Raw genomic sequence first — 12,918 nt, forward strand, 5'->3', positions numbered from 1 at the left:
GTCTTATATATTTTGGTACTCCTTGGTTTGGTGCATATATATTAAGAATTGTTATGTCTTCTTGATTCGGTGTCCCCTTAGCCATTATGAAATGGCCATTTTTGTCTCTGAGTACTTTTGCTGTCTTGTAGTCAGCATTATCCGATATGAGTATATTGCTACACCTGCTTTTTTTTGTATGTTATTTGCTTGGAGTATTGTTTTCCAGCCTTTCACTTTGAATTTGTTTTTATCCTTGTTACTTAGATGAGTTTCCTGTAGGCAGCATAGAGTTGGATTTTCTTTTTTAATCCATTCTGCTACTCTGTGCCTTTTTATTGGTGAGTTTAATCCGTTTACACTTAGTGTAATTATTGACACTTGTGAGTTCCGTATTGCCATTTATATCTTGCTTTCTGTTAGTTTTGTGTCTTGTTTGATCCTTCTCTTTCGTTTTTCTATCTTTTGTTTTTATTTGGTTGTATTCCATACATCTTTTCTCTGTTGCTATCTCTTTTATCTCATGTGCTTCTGTGGTGGTTTTTTCAATGGTGGTTACCTTTGAGTAATGAAAAGGGTCCCTACCCTGTTCATTGTAGCGAACTATTTTGTGAGTACTTTTGCACTCCATCGTCCTTTGCTACTGTTAATCTCCATCTTCTCCCCCTCTTTCTTTTTGTTGTTGTCACAGTTTAAATTTGGTTTTATTGTGTTCTTCTTGGAGCTTTTACTTGTGGCTCTGTTTTTTTTTGTTCTTTGTATCTGATTGGAGAACCCCCTTTAGTAATTCCTGGAGTGGGTGTTTTCTGATGATAAATTCCCTCATCTTTTCTGTATCTGTGAATGTTTTTATTTCTCCTTCATATTTGAAGGATAGCTTTGATGGGTATAGTATTCGTGGCTGAAAGTTCCTCTCTTTCAGGACTTTAAATATTGGGGTCCACTCTCTTCTAGCTTGTAGAGTTTCTGCTGAGAAATCTGATGATAATCTAATGGGCCTTCCTTTATATGTTGTATTCTTCTTTTCCCTGGCTGCCTTGAGAATTTTTTCTTTGCTGGTGGTTTGTGTCAATTTCATTATGATATGCCTTGGAGTAGGTTTGTTGGGGTTAAGAAAACTCGGAGTTCTGTTTGCTTCTTGAACTTGAGGCTTTAGTTCTTTCCACAGGCTTGGGAAGTTCTCATCTATTATTTGTTTGAGTATGTTCTCCATTCCATTTTCTCTCTCTTCTCCCTCTGATATACCTATTATTCTTATGTTATTCTTTTTGATGGAGTCAGATAATTCTTGTAGGGCTATCTCATTTTTTTAAATTTTTGAGTCTCTTTCTTCTTCTCTCTGTTGTGCCTCAAGTTGCTTGTCTTCTATTTCACTAATCCTCTCTTCTATCTGACCTGTTCTATTAGCTAAGCTTGTTACTACGTTTTTCAGCTCGTGAATTGAGTTTTTCATCTCTGTTTGATTTGTTTTTATAGTTTCAATTTCCTTGGACATATATTCTTTGTGTTCATTGAGTTGTTTTCTGAGCTCCCTAAATTGCCTTTCTGTGTTTTCTTGTATATCTTGGAGGATTTTTAGGATTTCTATCTTGAATTCTCTGTCATTTAGCTCCAAGGTTTCCAATATATTAAATTTTTTCTCCATAGATTTTTCCTCATCTAGCTGTGTTACCTCTCTTTCTTTTGTATCCATGATATTTGATTTTCTCTTCCTTAATGGCATCTGAGGGTGGTTTTGTTGATAGTATTAATGAGATTTAATAAAGAATAAAAAGTTAAAAAAAATCAAAAAGATAAAAAATCGAAGAGTTGTCTTTTTTTAAAAAAAAAATTAATAATGAAATAAAGAAAAATAAAATAAAATAAAAATTTTAAAAAAAGGAAATTATTCCCCCCCTCCTTTTTTCCTCTCCTCTCCTCTCCCCTCTTTCTTGAGAAAATCTTGTGGTGAACTGTGAATTATAACAAACAATGCCTGTGATGGAGGGCCTGAATTGGGGAAAAGTAATAAAGGGGCAAAAAAAAAGAAAAAAAAAGAAAAAGAAAAAAAAAGGGGGTATGGACCCACAAAAAGCAAATAAGGAAAAAATTTGGGTCAAGAATAAAATGATTTGCTTTTAGGTGTTGGTTGTCTAAGAGTTATGATGAGAGGAATAAGAGGAAAATAGAAAAATGGGGGGACAAATTAAAAAATTACTATTGTATTTAGTGGAATAAGAACTAGATAAAATGGAGAGCCAGGGATGGGAGCACTGCTAGTGAGTTAAAAAGGTGAAGTAGCAACCCCCCAAAATGCCACAAACATAAGTTTGAGTCCCAGATAAGATAATTTGTTTGCTATTGAGGTTTGAATGAGAGGAGATGTAAAGGAGAAAGGAAGAAACTAATATAGAGGGAGAAAAGAAAGAGAGAGAGAGAAAAAAAGAGGGAACCACTAAAAGAAGAAAAAAGAAAGGAGAGAGAGAGAGAGAGTTAAGGGTTTTGGAGTGCAACCCTCATAGAGAGAAAGGAAGAGGAGAGAAAAGATAATGGGAGATGTAACACTTATGGGTAGTGTAGTTCAAGGAGAGGAGAGAGTAAGACCGGCAGAGAGTTAATTGGCCAAATTGGAGGAGGAAAAAAAGTATCAAGAATGAAGATAAGAGAAACAAACGAACAAATATAATAAAATGGGATAGGTTATAAAGTCTGCAGATTATTGTTGATTTTGAGAGGTTATCTTATTTCTTTTTCTTTTCTCTCCCTCTTCCTGGTCAGTGACTCTGTACCCCGGGTTCTGTCCCTTTGGCATGCTCAGGTAGAGGTTTGCGGTTGATAAGTCTCTATGGCAATGTCATGTATTGTGCTTTAGTCTCGTTGGCAGTCGAGGCTCATTAGCATTTATAGGCTCCGACAGTGAGAGAGTCCGTGTTCCTGGAGCCTTTCTCCTAGTCTTTCCTTCCTCAATTAGTAGCCTGATAATCCAGCAATGGGGTTGCTGCTGCCTCTGCCTGGATAGTAAGAGGCTCAAAGAGCTGGCAACTCCCCACTCTATTTCCACTCAGCACAGGGCTCTGGGTAAGGCTCAGTCAGTCAGAGCTGCTAGCATAATCAGGTGGGGTTTCCACCCACTCAAAGACCTCTGGCTCTGCCACTCTGTCCGGTAACACAGGCGGGCGCCCACTTTTGGGGTGCTTGGTGGAAACTCTCACTCACTGTCTGCGCGTGCAGACCAGGATATCCGGCCAGCAGTCTCACGCTCTGAGTGAAACCCCCAACCGCATGGAAAAGTTCCTGCGTTGGAATTGGCTCTCGCTCCGTCCCCGTACGTGGCTTTTGCAAGGCGCTGGGGCAGCCCGAGATTCCGCTTTGGCCCACACAAAGGCCCCTGACTCTGCCCCTTTGTGCGATAACACGGGCGCACTGCCGAGGCACTCGGAGGAATCTCTCACTCCCTATCTGCGCACGCAGACCAGGATATGAGGCTGGCCGCGTTTCCCTCTGAGTGAAACCCCCACCAGCACGGAAAATTTCATCTGTTGGAATTAGTTCTCGCTCCCTCCTGTGCGCGGCTTTCCCAGGGCGCTGGGGCTGCCCAGAGATTCTGCTTTCGGCCCACAGAAAGGCCTCTGACTCTGCCTCTCTGTGGGGTAACACGGGCACCCACTCCCGGGGCTTAGGAAGAAATCTCTCGCCCACTAACTGCGCACCGACCAGGAGATCAGGTAAAATGGCTGCCCCGCTTGTCTTTCTTTGTTTGGGTTTGGCGCGAGTGTTAGCTTGTATTGCCCGGGTTGCCACAGGATCAGTTTTTCCTCGGCTTGGATCTCCGTGCCACAGCCTGGTTCGGCCGTTTGTGCTGCAGCCTGGATCTATTCACCCCCTTTGCCCGCCTCAGTTTCTATATTCACAGTTACCAGAGAAAGCCGCCCTGTTTAGGTTAGTGAGGAAGGCGGAGCATTTCTTACTCCCTATTTCCTTTGGGATTTGGTTATATATTTAGCCAATTTTTCACTCGACCATACCTTCGGGTGTATTGCGAAGCATCTGGAGGCTCCTAGTATAGGTTTTTCTGTTTCTGGTTGAAGATCTTGTTTAGTTTTGGGGGAGATTTAGCGGTATCGCTTCCTACCCCGCCATTACTCTGACGTCATTTCTATAATTTCTTTAAAAAGCTTCTCTAGTCCTTGTTCTTTCTCTTCTCCTTCAGGAACCCCTATTATGCGGATATTGTTTCTCTTCATGTTGTCACAGAACTCTCTTTGGGTTTCCTCAGACTTTTTGATCCTCTTTTTTTTTTTTTTTTTTTTTTTTTTCTGCTTCCATGTTTTCACTTATTTTGTCTTCTGAGTTGCTGATTCGATCCTCTGCTTCATCTAGCCTGCTTTTAATTCCTTCTAGTGTAGTCTTCAATTCTGATATTGTGTTTGTCATTTCTGTCTGGTTCTTCTTTATGATTTTCGTGTCCTTTATGATGCTTACAATGTTTTTTATTGAGGTGTTCATTAAGTCAATCTATTGTAGGTTTGAGATCCTTAATCATCCTAACAACCATTATTTTATACTCTGCATCTGGTAATTTGATTACTTCCAATTCGTCCAGGACTTTTTCTGAGGACTTATCTTATTGAAGCATATGACTTATGCTTCTCTGCCTACCCATTATTCTCTGTATGACTTATAGACTTCTTCCAGTTGTGATCTTCTTACCTAGTAGAGCTGCTTTGAAGTCTTGATTTGTTTGTTTTCTTCTCAGTTTTCTTAACTTGGTGGTAATCTTGTTTCTATTAGCTCTTTTTTTGTTGTTTATTTGTTCACCTGTCTTTGTGAGTTTCTAAAAAATGAGGATGGCCCAACACTTTCTGGCTCTGTAGTTTCTCTACCGTCTGCCCAAATTCAATAAGAACTTGCCTGGGCTAGGCCACCGGCATTACAGATGGGGTTTTGAGCACTTCTCAGCTAGTGAACACAAGGAGGTGCTGAGAGAGTGGCACACTTGGAGAAGGCACAGATGCTCTGGGCTCTTTTCCCACACCTTGCCCTCTGCAGCTTTTCCATGTGGAAGAGCTGAGTTACAAGCTGGTGGTCTAGTAAATAAAATGTTTTTCTGAGTTCTGTGAGCTATTCTAGCAAATTAGTCAAATGCAAGGTGGGGGTCATTGGAATCTCCAGTCCAGAACTGTTCACCCAGAAGCATAGGTGGTAACATGGGCCTGTGATGGGCACATGAAGCAGAAAGAGAGGGACAGTTTTTTAAGACTGAGCCCTTCACCCTTGGGATCTGTTGCTATCTCCAGGTAAATTGTGTCACAATTCAGTTGAATTGTAGGATGCCCAGCTGATGTTGGAGAATTGCTTGGTGGTGTAGGAAAAAAAAAAACCCAAGTTAGAATTGGTGTCAGAATCAGGGTCATCGAAGGTCTTTAGGGAGACCAGAGGAAGGGACAAACAGAAACCTTTGAATTTGGAGTTTATATAATATACCAGCATAGCTGTAGGAGATGAAATGAAAAAAGAGAGTTTTCAGAAGACCCTAATTGTATAGAATTTGTTCTGCTGCCAGTAACAATTGTGAACTCTGAACTGCACCTTAATGATATGATTTAGTGCTCTAGCTTTCTCTGTTTTTTTGCTTTACCGTTTTCAACTGTCTTCCCTCTGGCACCAAGATGGCTGCTGTGAGAAATGATTATGATGAGTAAAGTCCCTTTTGGATCTTCCTATTATACCTAACCGCTATCCTGAGATGACAGTTCAACCCAACAATATTCAAAATTGAGTGTGCATCAGACTCATTTGGAGAGTTTATTAAAACGCAGAATTTCTGATTCAATAGGTCTTGTATAGGGCCTGAGAATTCACAATTTCTAACAAGTTCCCAGATATTGCTAAAGGTGCTGGTCCCCAGAACACAGTCTGAGAATCAGTAGTTATAACCTCTCTGTATATCACTTTCCCTAACTAATCTATTGATTTAATTTATTTATTTGAATACCTCCTCACTCCTACAAATAAAAGAAAAAAAGCTAATATTACCATACTAGCCTGTAACAGGGGGCAGTGAAAATCCCAGGTTCTCTAAGAAGCCTTCCCTCCTATCCTCGTTCTGAAAATATACACTTTCCTCTGAACTCTCTTTGCACTTCATTGATATTAACACTACTACTTATATATGTATTTATAATGACTTTTTTTATTAACACATGAACAGAGTATTTAAAAATCAAATAATATTAAGATGTCACAAAAAGATCCCCACTATTTTGTCCCCAGAAATAGTTTCAACTCTTTCAGCTGCTTCTTCAGTTGTTTACCTCCATATTTCTAAGTAATGTGCTTATATGGCTTGATTCTTAATTTCTCAAAACAGCATTTATTGGCTTTCCATAACAATAGCTGATAATTTAGTTCTCAAGCTAATTAAGTACTTTGATTATATATTTAATTTCCTCCCACAATTATTTATTTTCCTTGTACTTAGTAATAGCTTCAGTATTTTTTGTTTGGTTTTTATAAATCCATCACTAACTTTCTTTCAAATGTTTTGACAAGTCTTCCAAACAACTGGCAAGTGAATTTTTCTAAACTTTTAAATGTGTTATGTCTGGTTTTTTTTTTATGTGGGGCCTTCCCTCCTGCAGCCTCCATCCACTAGCTGCACTGAGAGCCTGCAGCCCTCTGTCCTCCTCATGGTGTCTCCGGCCTTGCTCTGTGTTGAGCCTTCTGTAGCCAGAGTCCTCTGTTTTCCTCATTTTTGTTCTTTCTGTAACTCTCATTCATCAGATACGGGCTGTTCTGGGTTGATCTTCTACATCTCTGCTGTCAATATGGTAGCCTGTAGCCACCTGTGGCTATTAGGTACTTAAAATGTGGATTATCCAGAACAACTAAGGTGCCACAATGAAGAATTGATGCTTCTCATCTCTTTCCCTTTCTATCTGTCTATCCCTGTCTTTGTCTCTCTCTCTGTCAAAAAAAGAAAGTGAATTGTCCAAATGGAGGTGTGCTATAAGACTTAGAATGAAAAAAAAAAAAGATTGTAAAATATTTCATTAATAATTTTGTGATTATATATTAAAATACTAGTAGCTTGGCCCTGGCCAGGTAGCTCATCTGTTTGGAGTGTCATTTAGATGTGACAGGGTTGCAGGTTCAGTCCCTTTCAGGGTGCATGTGGGAATCAACTAATGAATGCATGGATGGGTGAAACAACAGTCTGGTGTTTCTCTCTCTCCCTCTCTCTAAAATCAGTGAATAAAAAAAACAGCAGTATCTTGGATTTGTTGGGTTAAACAGAACATATTACTAAAATTAATTTTGCCTGTTTTTACTTTTTTAAGGTGGCTACTAGAAAAATTAAAATTGCAAATGTGGATTGTAATATATTCATATTAGACAGCACTGCTCTAATATGTATTATCTTCTGTGTTTTATTTTCATATCTTAATTTGTTCTATTTTCTGGGATGTTTCTTCAATTGTACCTCCCAATCCTTCTACTGAATATTTTTTATTTCAGCTGTCATCTTTTTTAATTTCCAAGAGCATTTGTTAATCTCTTAGTCTTCCTTTTACATAGCATATTTCACTTGTTTTATGAATGCAATAGTTTCTCATCTTTCTGATGTGTTCTAGTTCTCTTGACATTTTATTCTGCTGTCTGCACTGTTACAGTTTCCTAAAATCTTTATTCTCTTTGTTTGGTCTCCATCTTTCACCTTGGAGGCTTTCCTCAAGTGTCTAATGCTTCTTGGCTATTCATTCATATTCAAGAGGCACCAAAAAGCTGCCTAGAAATTTTGTGTGCATTGGCTTATTGACGAGCAGTCTCTACTGTGGGTTGATGATGTAGAAAGCAGAACTTTGAAAGACCCACCCTCACCCCCTAGCATTAGTTTGTGGAGGCTTTTCTTCCAGTTCTTTTTCCTTTATCCAGAGAGGAATCCTCCAGGCTGCTGTCTTGGGAAGTAGTTGAAGGAAGGGAGAGGGATGTTGGGAGCCAAATGTTCACATTCCACCAATTCCACAATTTTTAGCACCTTCATCCCAGGTCTTTCTGATATGTTTCCAAATCCGATCATCTCACGTTCAGTTTCTCTAGAGAATAAAACTTCTCCTTCTTGGTAAAGTGAGGTAGTGACTCATGTAGGGTTACGATGGGAAGGAGATGTACATCAACCCCCACTGAGCTCCCATGTCCTACTGCAGGGCAAAGCCTGTCACTTCTCCTCTTTGGGGCCTTCCAGAAATAAGAGTATGTTTTAATATCCTCTGGTTTGCTAAGTCAGTAACTTCTGTTCTTTCTACTTTTCATTTTTAGAAACTGTTTAAATCTTCCAACTACTATTCTGTTCTTGTTGTCCTTGTGGGTTAATTCATTTTTAATTATGTAGCTTTTTTTTTCTTTTACAGGGACAGACAGAGAGTCAGAGAGAGGGATAGATAGGGACAGAAAGACAGGAACAGAGAGAGATGAGAAGCATCAATCATCAGTTTTTCATCGCGACACCTTAGTTGTTCATTGATTGCTTTCTCATATGTGCCTTGACCGCGGGCCTTCAGCAGACCGACTAACCCCTTGCTCAAGCCAGCAACCTTGGGTCCAAGCTGGTGAGCTTTTTGCTCAAGCCAAATGAGCCCACGCTCAAGCTGGCGACCTCGGGGTCTTGAACCTGGGTCCTTCCGCATCCCATTCCGATGCTCTATCCACTGCGCCACCGCCTGGTCAGGCTAATTATGTAGCATTTCCTTAGTGGGGTTTAGGTAAAAAGAAGAGATCAATCCATGTAGTCAATTTCTTCATCTCCATCCAGAAGCCCCATTTGTACCCTGAGCTCTAATTATTTACTTTTTATTCTCTCCTCCTAGAGAGGGCAGGACCAAGGGCAGCCTTATCTTTTGGTCTACCTCACACCCTACTCTCTCGCTAGCATATACCTGTGATTTTTGTATTTACTAAGTGCTCAACAGAGAAGGAAGTCACTCAATTTTCTATATTTTTCCATTTTATTGGCTCCCTGTGTACCTAGAGATGTCACTGTACCTCTGTAGGTCACAGGAGATGTTAGACTAGAATAGAGCCTGGTCTCTAGATGATTCCTAAAGGCCATTCAACTTTAATATTCTAAGACTCCATTTGCCCAGTTTATTAGTTTTCATTTTTTTCTGGGGTATATTTTATCATCATTATATACCTAACATTGTAGAAACGTGTAGAGACCTTTTGCAAAAACCTTTTGCAATGGAAGGACTTGAAATCTGTCAAGAAAGGCCATAATAACTCCTAGTTAAATGGCTTAGAATACATGATTAACACTGGTGACCAAGTCCAGTGTTGAAGATAGAGTAAGAACAGCAAGTACAATAAGAGGAGTCCCTCCTTCCCATCTCAGCTGTGTTTTCCTTGGCATGTGGTGTGAAAGGGTGGACACAGAAGGTTGGGGAAAGCTCCTGGAGTTGTTTAAAATGTCCCTGGGATTTTGGATTTATTTGGGTATGATGAGGCCAACATACCCAAATAAAAGGAGGGTATGTTGATGAGCAGTCTCTACTGTGGGTTGATGATGTAGAAAGGAGGAGACAATTGCCATTGATAAAATAGTGTGTTACAGTTTTCAAGAAGGACTATGTCACACTATGCAGGACCACATAGGGAAGCACCAGGGTTACTCCAGAGGCAGACGGAGTGAGGGGAAGCAGGGGCACTGGACCTGATTATGGTTTTAGTGGGAAGGAATGGGTGAGGCAGGGTAAACAGTTGAGTAGGCTTAAAATTGAATAATTGAATAATACAGATAATTTCTGGGATTTCTGGCTGAAGTGGTGGTCTACAGTTGTCCAGTACCTGGGCCTGGGGTGATTAGGGTAGAGGAATATTGCTTCCTAGAGTGTAAAGTTAGATAATGGTTCAGAGTAAAGGCTCTGGGTTAGTTAGTTAGATTTGAAAGGCACACCTCCTGGTGAGGTGTCTGCTATTCCTAAGAACTGGCTAGCCCTGGGAGAGGCAGTGTCTCCCTAGTCAGGCCCCACATACCAGAGCATCAAAAGTATAAAAAATGAGAAATAAAGTTAATAAAGAAGAGGAACAAAGGTTTTTATAACTAATTTGTTTCATTAAAAAAAAATAAAGATAACTAAAAATGAAAAAAGTGGTCAAAGAAAGGTTAAAATAGAGAGTCATGAAGAAGCTGGCGATGCCTGACCTGTGGTGGCACAGTAGATAAAGTGTTGACCTGGAATACTGAGGTCACCGGTTCAAACCCTGGGCTTGCCCAGTCAAGGCACATACAAGAAGTAACTATGGTAAGTTGATGTTTCCTGCTCTTCCTCCCACTTTCTCTCTCTCTCCTCTCTCTAAATCGATAAATAAAAATAAAATCTTTTAAAAGAAAAAGAAGCTGGCGCTGAGGCAGGAGTGCCATGGCCCTCAGTGGAAAGAGGATGAAGAGGCCAGAGCTGATAAAAAACAAAAGTCAGGAGTACTGCCTTTTGGGAAAACAGTTACTGTAGTATCATCAAGAATGGAGCATGGGCAAGGTAGAATGTACTAGTAGTTTTAGCTTTCTCATATAACCAGCAGTCTGACGGCACAGTATAGGGCTGCTGTAGCCACTGAAGAAAGCTGCCAAGGATCCAGGCTCCAAATCACTTCCTGTTCCACCAGCCTTTACCTGTGACTTTGTACACAGGGTAACAAGACAGCTGACGCACTCGCCTGCAGGCATGGAGTCCAAATCCAAGGCATGAAGCAAGAGGAGGTGAAATGACAAACAGCAAATGTTAACTGACATTTCCCCTTTTTATCTAGGAGGGAAAAGCTTTCCTGGAAGCTCTATCCAACAGATTTCTACTTACATCTCATTGGTCAAGAAGGGGCCGCATCGTTTACCCCCAAAAGCTAGGGTATCAAGGGGAAGTAATTGTTTCTAACGTTTACATTGCTATCCCAAGCAAAACTGAGGTTCTGCTGGTAAGAACAAATCCATATGTGAATGGTTTGTATTTAGCAGTGTGCTATAGGGGGGAGAGGAAGTTTGAGCTTGTCTCCCTCAATTAAATGAGACAAACTATATGAAGTATTTAGCATAATGCCTAACTTATAGTGTGTGCTCAAACAAAGTTTGTTTCTGCTACTACTATTGTTTATACAATGTAGTACTTCAGTCTTGATTTTCACAGTTCCATAAATTCAACAAATATTTTTTGCACCTTTACAATGTTCAGTCTTTAGGTGCTAGGGGTGAAGAAAGGGAATTAAATCAGGTTCCTGGCTTCTAAGATCTTTTCATCCTTGTAGATAAATACATGATGCATTGACTGTGATAAAAAGTGTCAGCAATGGCAGTCTTGGAAGTTACTGGAGGTGGAAGAAACTTGAGAGCATGAATTCCTTTGTTCACAGATGAGGGAAGCGGGAGCCACCAGGGAAGTGAAGGGGCTGACCACAGTCTGTGCAGAAGACAGGCCTGCAGCACAAGCCTCCTGATGACCTTCCGATTATACTGCCTTGTCTGAAGTGACTTGGAAATGCAAAGCTGGAGAAAAGACCAGAAAAATAACCCCTTGCCTCTTGGGGAGTTGGACTGCCCGTCTCACAGAAGCATAGCCCTGGGCCTAGGAGAAATGCGGCCAGCAGTAGAGGAACTGAACTTCCAGGACTATGAGGGTGTGTGTGAGCTGGCATGAAAATGAGGGCCTTGCTCTGTGGCAGAAAAAAGAATTCCTCTGCATCAAGACTTTTATTCACTCTGTGGTTTTTATTCAAATCTGGTTTTACTAAGGATTGTATTAAATCAGCAAATGCTTCTTGCAAAATTCCCCACCCAGTGATCCACTATTAGATAGCACGGGTGACAAAAATGTGGGGAAAAATGAAAATTTGGAATCCTGGTGCATGATGCAAGAAAATGTCATTCAAAAATAATTTAAAGGTATTAAATGCAGTCTGTTCACTACAATTACCACTATATATATATTTTTTTTTATTAAAAAATACTTTGTTCTGCTTGGCATACAGTATAGCTTTTTTTTTTTTTTTTTTTAATTAAGTGAGAGGTAGGGAGGCAGAGAGACAGATTCCCACATGTGCCTGACTGGGATCCACTGGGCAAGCCCCCTACCAGGTGATGCTCTGCCCATCTAGGGTCGTTGCTCCATTGCTTGGCAAACAAGCTATTTTAGAGCCTGAGGCGAGGCCATGGAGCCATCCTCAGCACCCTGGGCTAACTTGCTCGAACCAATTGAGCCATGGCTGCAGGAGGAGAAGAGAAAGAATGAGAAGGAGGAGGGGTAGAGAAATAGATGGGCACTTCTCCTGTGTGCCCTGACTGGAAATTGAACCCAGAACATCCACACACCGGGCTGATGATCTACCACTGAGCAACTGGCCAGGGCCAGCTTTAGCTTTTGCAGGATTTGTTGTTTTTGCTGTTTTTCTAAATGATGAAGTTAATAAAAATCGCAGACAGTTTGGCTGGCAGAAACAAAGTCACATCTGCAAACAGCTGCACTGGCAATTAAATGGCATTTAATGTGACTAATATCCAAAGGGTGGATTTTTTCCCCCCTACCATTAGAGATGCAAAATTTAGGCTTCTGAGCTATTCTTTTGTAATAGTTTTGAGTCAGTGTGTGTTTAGAAGTCATTCTCATATTCATAAGGAAAACCCCCCAGGAGCCATAGAAGGGAATTTGAGTGTGAAAAAAAAAAAAATGAACAAGAGCTGCACAGTTTGAATTTTGAGAACTGGCATAAATTTTATAGTTTTTTTCCTTGTTTCAGTTCAATGAAATAAAGGCCTCTCGTTTCCCATACCAATCAAGTGACCTCCTGCCTCGCAATAATTAGTGGTAAACTTCAATATGCAAGCTAAAAGACCACCTAATTAAAAAGTGTAATTAATTTACATAGATCATTCAAAATGGCTAGAGTAGATAGCTTATGGAGATAATATAAAACTCA

Source organism: Saccopteryx leptura, chromosome 4 (genome assembly GCF_036850995.1).
Source record: "Saccopteryx leptura isolate mSacLep1 chromosome 4, mSacLep1_pri_phased_curated, whole genome shotgun sequence".
NCBI classification, from domain to species: domain Eukaryota; kingdom Metazoa; phylum Chordata; class Mammalia; order Chiroptera; family Emballonuridae; genus Saccopteryx; species Saccopteryx leptura.